The sequence below is a fragment of the Microcebus murinus genome, chromosome 12 (genome assembly GCF_040939455.1).
Source record: "Microcebus murinus isolate Inina chromosome 12, M.murinus_Inina_mat1.0, whole genome shotgun sequence".
NCBI lineage: Eukaryota > Metazoa > Chordata > Mammalia > Primates > Cheirogaleidae > Microcebus > Microcebus murinus.
In genome coordinates this window covers 34,560,098-34,571,086 of record NC_134115.1, presented here as the reverse complement: position 1 = coordinate 34,571,086, position 10,989 = coordinate 34,560,098, and positions in this window count along the sequence as shown.

The following is a 10,989-nucleotide window of genomic DNA, read 5'->3' as shown; positions in this document are numbered from 1 at the left end:
TACTCAAAACAGTGTTACGCACGGAACACCATAATAAAAACTCACGAATATAAAAACAACCAAAACCCAAAGATTAAAGGCCAGATAATACAATGGCCCAAGAGAGAAATCAAAGCAACAACATCCAACCCAACAGAATGAACAGTAATCTACCTTACCTATCAGTTCTCTCAATAAATGTGAATGGCTTAAACTCTCCACTCAAGAGACATAAGCTGGCTGAATGGATAAGAAAATACAGGCCAAGTATATGCTGTCTTCAGGAAACACATCTAACCTGCAAGGATGCATATAGACTAAAAGTAAAAGGGTGGAGATCAGTATTCCAGGCAAGTGGAAACCAAAAGAAGGCTGGCGTGGCAGTTCTAATTTCAGACGATTTAGTTTTTAAACCAACAAAAGTAGTGAAAGACAAAGAGAGTCATTATATAATGGTGAAGGGCACACTTCAACAAGAAGAGATAACAATTTTAAATATATATGCACCCAACTTAGGTGCACCCAGTTTCATAAAGCAAACCTTACTGGATCTAAGCAAAAGGATTAATAGCAACTCCATAATCACCGGAGATTTCAACACCCTACTGACGGCACAAGACAGATCCTCCAAACAGAAAATTAATAAAGAAATAATGGACTTAAACAAAACCCTGGAACAGCTGGGTCTGACTGACATCTACAGGACATTCTACCCAAAATCCATTGAATATACGTTCTTCTCATCAGCTCATGGGACATTCTCTAAGATTGACCATATCCTAGAGATTTACACAAAGTAAATCTCAAGAAATTTAAAAAAATAGAAATCATACCATGTACCTTCTCAGATCTCAGTGGAATAAAAGTAGAAATCAACCCTAACAGAAACTCACATTTCTACACAAAAACGTGGAAATTAAACAACCTCCTACTAAATGATTACTTCATAAATGAAGAATGGAAATTAAATCAAGATGGAAATTAAAAAATTCTATACTCCTACACTGCTGGTGGGACTTCAAACTACTTCAACCTCTGTGGAAAGCAATATGGAGATACCTTAAAGCGATACAAGTGAATCTACCATTTGATCCAGCAATCCCATTGCTGGGCATCTGCCCATAAGATCCAATGACACTCTACAAAAAAGACACCTGCACTCGAATGTTTATAGCAGCACAATTCATAATTGCAAGGCTGTGGAAACAGCCCAAGTGCCCATCAATCCAAGAATGGATTAATAAAATGTGGTATATGTATACCATGGAGTACTATTCAGCTCTAAGAAACAATGGTGATATAGCACATCTCATATTTTCCTGGTTAGAGCTTGAACCCATACTATTAAGTGAAATTTCCCAAGAATGGAAAAACAAGCACCACATATACTCACCAGCAAATTGGTATTAACTGAACAGCACCTAAGTGGTCACATAGGTACTGCAGTAATAGGGTATTGGGCAGGTGGGAGGGGGGAGGGGGGCGGGTATATACATACATAATGAGTGAGATGTGCACCATCTGTGAGATGGTCATGCTGGAGACTCAGACTTGTGGGGGGAGGGAGGGAAAGGGCATTTATTGAAACCTTAAAATCTGTACCCCCATAATATGCCAAAAAAAAAAAAAGAACAGTAGGAAGAAGAAAAAAATCCCAAATTTTACCAATGGCATAGTCATCTGATTGCATATAATTCCAATTTTATTTCTATGCCTTTAAAAATGGCTCTGATCCTAAAGTTCATATTTTATATACTGCCTTTTTCAATGACATAAAACATTACATTAAAATTTACTAAAACTGGGTGTCTACATGAATGAAAATTAATTTTGACCCACAACTCACGCCATTCACATAAATTAATTCAAGAGGGATCAGAGCCCTAATATAAAAGCGAAAACTATGAAGCTAATCTATAAAAGCTAAAACTATAAAGAAGAAACCATAGTAAAATATCTTGGTAATCTAAGCAAAGATTTCTTAGAGCAAAAACAGCACTAACTCTGAAAGAAAAAATGATAGACTCACCAAAATTAAATTCTTTTGCTCATCAGGAGATTCTCTTAAGAAAATTTAAAAAGAAGCAAAATTTTAAAAGATTGAGAAAAATAGTCACAATGTATATATATGACAAAGGATTTATATCCAGAATGTATAAAGAATCACTATAAAATTCAATACTATAATAAAAAGCCAAACAATCCAGTTTTATCACCTAAATTCACATTAAGCAGGTGATCACAGGTAGCTCTCAGAAGACAGCTAGATGGATTAGTTTGGTATGAAGCAGAATTATCCTTGACAGAGGGTTAGCTACAATCAGGGAAAGGAAACAAGGAGTGAGGGAGGCTCTATGACTGCCCCAAGACATAGCAAGCAACTAGAAAATCCAATTTAATATAATCAGGAGGTAGATATACTTTGGCTAAGGGGTCTATATTGGTCAGCTTTTGCTGCATAATGAACAAACACAAAATTTCAGTGACATACGACATGTATCTATTTCTCACATGTCTGAGGTTAGATGGTACTTCAGGCTATGGTAGCTGGGACAGCTCTACTTTGTGCTTCTTTGGATCAGCTGGGGTGATGCTGTGCTGTGCTCCTGGTGTTTTATTTTAGTGCCCAGGAGGGAGCAGCTACCCTGGAAGCATTCTTCTCACAGTGATGTAAGAGGCACAAGAGAGTAAACTTCACTCTGCAAACATATTTCAAGCCCTTCTTTGACCAAAAAAAGTCACATTGGTTGAGCCCAAAGTCACTGGGAGAATCGTCCACCTTCAGAGCAGTTCTCAACTAGTGGAGATTCTGCCCCCCAGTGGAGGATATTGGCAATGTCTGGAGGCATTTTTGGTTGTCACAACTGTGGGTGATTAGAAATGACACTGATATCTACTAGGTAGAAGCCAGGGATGCCCCTAAACATCCTACAATGCACAGGACAGCTCCTTACAGCAAGGAATTATCCAGCACACCCAGTTATCAGTAGTTCTGAGGTTGACGAACCCTACTTTCAAGGAAGAAACTGCAAAGTTAGGTAGCAAAGGGCATGGATACAAGGAAAGATGAAAAATTGGGACCATTAATTCATTATACCACAGATAATAAAGGTGGATTCCCCTATTAGAATTCTGCATTGAAAGTCTTTTAAGGAATTATTATCTAAAGACTATGAAAATATAGAACTTCTGATCTAAGCTTATCAGAAGTAAAACTAAAAATATATTAACCTGGCCCTCTCAAATCCCTTCAAATTTCTGAGTTCCTGATATTTTTCTCCGTGGCTGGGCTCCCACATAGCATTCACAAAGAGTATGAGTGTGGCTCCTGGATGTATCTAAGTGCTACAGTTCTTTGTGCTTCTATAATCACAGCAGCAAAAGCATATATCATTGGAGAGTGTTCACATTATCACTTCTAAAGCAGTTCTGAAAAAGAGAAAACTTCAGAAAATATTCCCAGCAGGTCAGTCCCCACATATTGCCCACTCTTGCGGACAGTGATGAGTCTCCCTGCAGGTTGGGTGTCTGGCTAGAAGTGATTGCCACTATTGTGAAGTTTAGAAAGAGTTCAGGGAAATATCCATGTAGGGGAGGGGTGGGCAAGTCTTTGATATCTGGTTGTAACCATAAATGATATTTCTAGTGGTCAAGATTTTAGGCTGTCACTCTAGCCTGGACAACAAAGCGAGACTCTGTCTCAAAAAAAAAAGATTTTAGGCCGGGCGCGGTGGCTCACGCCTATAATCCTAGTACTCTGGGAGGCCGAGACAGGCAGATTGCTTGAGGTCAAGAGTTCGAAACCAGCCTGAGCAAGAGCGAGACCCTGTCTCTACTATAAATAGAAAGAAATTAATTGGCTAACTAACATACATAAAAAAATTAACCAGGCATGGTGGCGTATGCCTATAGTCCCAGCTACTCAGGAGGCTAAGGCAGGATTGCTTGAGCCCAGGAGTTTGAGGTTGCTGTGAGCTAGGTTGATGCCACGGCACTCACTCTAGCCTGGGCAGCAAAGCAAGACTCTGTCTCAAAAAAAAAAAAAAAAAAAAAAAGATTGTATATGCTAGATCCATTGCTGAAGTGTTGATGTTGTAATGTGCCTTGTCTTTGTTCTCTGAGCAGTTTGCCTTAAAAACAAAATTGATCAGAAACAAAAAGGAATAGAGAACAAAGCTATCTCATACTATTACAAAGCTTTGTTTTGAAGCTGACACATATTCTGTCAGTACCCTAAAATAACACCTTCATCATGATGTGGGCCATTAAATTATGACATTCAGTTAATACTCTTTATTTCCCTATGGAAATGAGAAAGGGAACATAAGACATGTTGCAAATTTAAGGCTAGAGATTTAGAGTAGAAGTCAGAATATTTTATATATATGTATTTTTTTTTGTCCATCTAATTCCTTCCTTCCTTCCTTCCTTCCTTCCTTCCTTCCTTCCTTCCTTCCTTCCTTCCTTCCTTCCTTCCTTCCTTCCTTCCTTCCTCTCTCTCTTTCTCTCTTTCTTTCTTTCTTTCCTTCTTGATGGGGTCTCACTCTTGCTCAGGCTGGTCTCAAACTCCTGAGCTCAAACGATCCTTCTGCCTCAGCCTCCCGAGTAGCTGGAACTAAAGGTATATGCCACCATGCCCGGCTAATTTTTTCTGTATTTTTAATTATCCAGCTAATTTCTTTCTATTTTTTTCAGTAGAGACAGGGTCTCGCTCTTGCTCAGGCTCGTCTCAAACTCCTGAGCTCAAACGATCCACCTGCCTTGGCCTCCCAGAGTGCTAGGATTACAGGCTTGAGCCACCATGCCCGACCTGAAGTCAGGATATTAACAAGTGAAAATTCCAAAGTACATTAATACATGTAAGGTGGTAGTTGGCTGATGTGTGCCTTTGCTGACTACATTTGCCTTTCAGGGGTATATTGTTAGCTGTCAACAAAAGAATCCTCTCTAGCTAGCTTAAGCAAAAAAGAAAAAGGTAGGGTGGGGGGGATTTGTTAAAGGATAACTGGTAGCTCACAGACTCTCTTGGAGGATCAGAGGCCAGACTTTGAGGCCATATAGCCAGAGACAGTACCCAGATACACTATTCGTGGAGCATGGGGTGGGGGTGGGGTGTTCTGGGTTTGTCACTGCCATTGCCATTTAGCACCTATGATGCTTGGGAGAGAGTACCAGAAGTCCTGTCTCTGCCTGTGCCAGATCAGTCCTGCTGTCTGTGGCTATCTCAACATCTCTTCACCCTGCCTTTGGAGAAATCTGAGTCTCATGTGGATGCATATGACTAGTAGAACAGAGGTCACATATTTGCACCCTAGCTTTAAGGGAATGTATGTAAGTTTTCTGGTTTCTACATTGAAAAGTTGATATGCATAATGTAAAAAATTACTAAAATGAGAGAGAATATTTGGTGTTGTTGTGTGGCCACTAATGAGGAATATCCACTACAGGAAGAAAGAATATCAAGCTAAAGAAAAAAATAGTAACCAGTGCTCCATATCAGGAACTAGCAGATATAGATAAATCACCCAGCTGCACTGTAGGGTGTTGCAGATCTGGAAGATGAGATGGTGCAGGATTCCCGGAGCTCTCACTAGCCCTCCTGACTCTCTGCTCCTTGTCAAGACAGCTGGCCACTTCTCAGGGTTTGTGGATGTGGCAAGGGCTCACAATTGCAGCCTGGCCTTGAAGAAGTTGATAGTTTTTATGAAATTATTTCTTCTGTTCCTGTAAAATGATTGCCCCATAGTTTGAGATTTATGTTTTTGGCTAAAGGCTTTGGTCTCATGATGCTTATTTCCCTTCCCTGGAGGCAGCCCACACAGAATGACTGGTCAACATGTGGACATAAGGGCTGGGCTGACTCTCCCCTACTCAGGACAATGCTCAATGGGCATGCGAGCATCAGAACTCTTTGTGTGGTCAGCTGGGGACTTTGCTGTGAGTATACCACAGCTCCTCTTCACCCCCTGCCCAATTCTGCCTCCTTCCCTTCCACAATTATGGATTCCAAGGGCATCCCCTAATATATTTCCTCATGCCAATGTCCATTTCAGTTTGCTTCCTGGGTAATACATACTACTTATCATAAGTGGTATGTATTAGTTAGGATTAGGTTCAGCTGTTATCAACAACCAACACAATAATAGTTTAAAAAGCATAGAAACTTACTCCTCCCAAGTCAAAATCCATTATCAGAAATCCAGAGGTAATATGGTGCATCATGGTTGGTGCAGAGACAAGGTTCTTTCTGTCTTCTTCCTCTCTGTATAGATTTGACCTCATGATCCAGGATGGGCCACATTAGTATCCAAAATTCTGAATAACACGATCGAGGAAGGGAAACAAGAAACAAGAACAGACAAAGAGCACATTTGTGCTATTTCTTAAAGATTGTCCTATGAGTTGAGGGGCCCAATGGGAAAACTCACATTCCTGTTAAAACTTCAGGCATTTAATACATCTGCTTTAGTTAGGCATTTAATACATTGTTTTAGTTTTCTTGGCTCTGTGATGCTTAGGTCATACTTGGACCCACATTGATCTCCTCTTTGAACTCATGCTTATAAGGACACTCCCCTCAGTGCCTACATATTTTTACCTAAGTCAAATTCCTGTTTTCTACACTTGCTTGCCATTTGCTTTGGTCTCATCATGTCCACACTTCAACTCACCATCAACACACTTCAGAAACAATATGTGACCTACAGCAATACTAGCGATCCTCCTGTTGTTGGGAGAATCAACAGAGGATCTGTTGTTCTGTTGCAGAATCATCGATTAAAAAAAATTTTTTTAACCAAATTGCTGATTCATAAATTTCTTGCATAAAATCACCCAGCTTCCAAAACATTTATTTTGGCCATTTTAAGTTATTTGAAACAATGAGTTTAAATTTTTAGAATTTATATCTTTTTATGTTATTTGTACAAAAGTGGTTTCAAAGCAGGAATTGCTCTCACTGATTGAGAACATATCTTTTTTTTTTTTTTTAGATAGAGTCTCACTCTTCCGGGGCTAGAGTGCCATGGCATCAACCTGGCTCATCAAACTCCTGGGCTCAAGCAATCTTTCTGCCTCAGACTCCTGTGTAGCTGGAACTACAGGCATGCACCACCATGCTTGGCTCATTTTTTCTATATATTTTTAGTTGGCCAATTAATTTCTTTCTATTTATAGTAGAGACATAGTCTCACTCTTGCTCAGGCTGGTTTCAAACTCCTGACCTCAAGCAATCGCCTGCCTCGGCCTCCCAGAGTGCTAGGATTACAGGTGTAAGCTACCACGCCCAGCCTGAGAACATATCTTAATTCCCTAATCTTTTCACCCAGAAGTTGACAGAGATGATATTAAAAAGCTATATCAACTAGAAGCAAAGGCACTGACCAGTCAGAATGGATGCCAACCATCGGTGACCTGTGGGGTGTACCAGTATAGATTGGTGGCACCTTGGTCCTGGCAATGACTATGTGATGAAAATATCGGGGTTCTATAGATGTATGAGGCAGTACCATGTGATGGTCAAACACACAAGATTTAATCACAATCCTACCCTTTACTAACTATGGGGCCTCAAGAAGCTATGCCTGAGCCTCAGTTTCCTTGTCTGTAAAATAAGGGTTATAAAGTCTTACCTTCAGAGCATTTATTGTGAGCATTGGAGAAAATAATTCATGTGACGGATCTGGCATAATGCCTAACACATTGCAAAAAGTCCAGGCGACCTTTATTATCTTATTTAGCACAGACGTTGTTATCTTGGGATCTTTGACAAAATTTTTGTAAACATTATTGAGTAGAATGTCCAATGTTACTTGTCATAAATTCCTCTTTGAGTTCAGTTCTCGATCACCTGATAAACAAAGATAGGTTTTAAGTGATCTGTGTGTCCAGTAAGTTAAATTTAATGTTTGATTATTAACACTATGCTAACCTCCTATTGGATATAATTGTTGACTCTTTCCCTGAGGTATTTAAGTTTTTATTTTGATAGTATAGTAGTTTAAAACACAGGCTCTGAAAGCTAAGTAGGGTTGTAGCCCAGCTCTTCTAGTTCCTACCTACGAAAATAGGCCAGTTGTTCCATCCTTCTGAACTTCATTTCCCTTATCTGTCCAATGGATATAATCCAAAGCACCTACCTTGTAGATTCAATGATATATTCTAGAACATTTAAAACAGTACCTAGCAGAAAGAGGAATCATTCAGTAAAAATATTAGCTATTTATATTTTATTGTTAACTATCTCAATTTCTTTTGTGAAGTAGAGGCAGTATTAATCATAAACTACAAATAGACCACTAAAGGAGATTTTCATTAATTTTTTTATTACACATAATTCTTATTTTTTAAAGGTTTTTAGCTTCTATAAATAAAATGTATTTATTTATAGTTATATAAATATGGATTCAAAAGTATTCACATTATACTCAGATGTGTAGAGAACATGAACAATACTTTCTTTTTTGGGATATAGTTAATCTTGTTCCCTTTGCCCCCACTTGTCAGGTAGTAGGAGGGGGGAAATAACTAAATGTTAGGCCACTCCAATAAACTTAATCTACTGGAATAATTTAAATAGCCCCTGTAGGTAAATGCTAAATCTCTTATTAGTCTAATCTCTCAAATTTTCCCCATATTGCTCTGAATGCTCTTTTTTTTTCATCTTCTGGGCTCATAGAGCAAGGGCAGTAGCTGGATATTCTGTGACAGCAGAGGTGAGATAAAGTCCTCAAATCATTGTGATGGCGTCTAGACCACTGCTTGTTCAACTGATGCTGAAGATTCCTCTGAGAGCCTGCCTGTCTCCTACCCAGCCCAGAGCTGAGATGCCCACCTAAGCTGTGCCATTTTTACCACAGCAGACCCCATGGCAGGCCCACCTTCCTCATGCTATTTCAGAAACATGCAAGAACGTTCCACCTTTGCCATCTAGAAATCAAGGGCAACTCATGAAAACTTAACTCAGACCCGTACTCTGTGCAATCAGACTGTGCCACAGAGATCTTTGCTGTGGCTGCTCCCAGGTTGGTATAGAAGCTCCCTCTGAAGCCCCATTTGTGGAATGAGGGAAAGCTCTACATATCCATGTAGATATCCCCATTCTGGCCAAAGCTCAGAGGAGGGAGACCAGGCCACTTGAACTTTACCCCTTCTCTCTCCTCAATCTGTCTCCCTTCTCCGCCACAATCCCCCAGGGCCATAAGAGGAAACATTTAGGGTTTCCACTTCCTCTAAGTCATATTCTCCTTCTTCTGGCCTCCAACCTCATGGCTGAACCTTAATGATAGGGTGTGAGAGAAAAAATAATCAGCTTACCAAGGAGATGACCTAAATGACTGCATTACTAATGGGGTTATAGGTATCTTGGTTTAAATAAAAATGCGTTGCATTACCATTAATAAATTGTTTATTTTATTTGAGAAGATAGAGTACTACTCTTGTATTGACAGAGAGTAAGTTGTAATTCCTATTTGTGCTTGTAAAACTAAAATTAGAAATGTCCTTCTTAGTTATCCTGCAAAAAGTAGAAAATGGGTGTTTTCCAAATGCTAGTAAAGATGAATTTAAAGATATTATTTTCTCTTGTGTTTAGGACAGAAATGGAGGCATTCATGGAAAAAAAAAGCATTTCTATTTAACCTTTTCTAAAACATTAAATCCCATAGACATACATTTATAACAACCTGGGAAATTTCTCTTTTGTCAGTGGACATAAAATAGATTTCTTGAAACAAATATCTTCAAGTGGATCATAGTTAATTAGTTAATAAATTAGTTAATAAACTAGTTAAGTCTTCTTTTTGTAAAGCCATAAGAATTTACAAAGATAATAGGAAACATCATCAGACCTGACTGATAATTCAGAGCTGAATTCAGGGCTGAATTCAAAAATTCAGCCTTTTGATATTATGTGATTTGATATATATGTTAATTTTCTTTTTAAATGAAAAATTCCAAATGTATATAAAGACATAGAAATTGTATAAGGAACTCCCATTTATCTATCACCCCACTTTAACAATTATCACATAGTCATCTTATTTCATCTATACCACCACACACTTCCCTACTACCACCTTCTCCCTCAGATTCTTTTGAAGTAAATTGTTTCATCTATATGTTGCTTTTGCCAGTATAACCAGCTCTGTATTATGTTCATTCCTTGGGATCTTTGTGCAATTTCCATCATCTGATTATCAGTTCCTATTCAACAGTTTGTGTCTTCTGCTTTTTTTTTTTTTTAGCATATTATGGGGTTACAAGTGTTAAGGTTACATATATTGCCCATGCCCCTCACCCTGTGTCTTCTACTTTTGAACGTGCCATGAGCATCTCCTCACGATTGCACCTGACAGGAATTCAGTGCATTTGAAGTATGATGTGTACATACAAAACACCAGAATGGAGCTAATGAGAAAAATAGAACGCTGACAACATGAGCAAGAGAAGTGACACCACAGTGAGCCACCTGTGTGTTGAAGAAAATCCACGATGTTGTGTTGAATAAATGCTTAGGGAATTGTTTGGGTCCTCAAAACTTTACATTTTTGTGTTATATACGACCTTAAAGAGTAAAACCATTACCAATCACATTTCATACACTAGACCATGATATCTTAGTTAATGGATCTGCATTTTATCAGCTAGGCATTTCTGTCACTCAAGGCTATTGTAAACTTTCCGTGGCCACATCACCACTTTGTTCCCCAAGCTTCTCTGTGGTAGCTTGTATTCTTGTTCAACCAACTGGCCATACTGTTCCTTACTTTTAGAGCAATAGCACCGCCCTGTGGCAGGACTTAAAATGTTTCCTCACACTGCCGCATACAATTTCCATTTTACAGCGTTAACATGCCAACGGGTGAAGTTTTGGACCACTTCTCAGATTGATGTTTTTAAACATATAACATACAAAAAACGGAGTTACAAAGGAAGCCAATTTATGTGGAAATATTGTTGTAGCCAGGTGTCTATGGACTCCAGTTAGGAAGCCGCAATGAGACTGGGAAC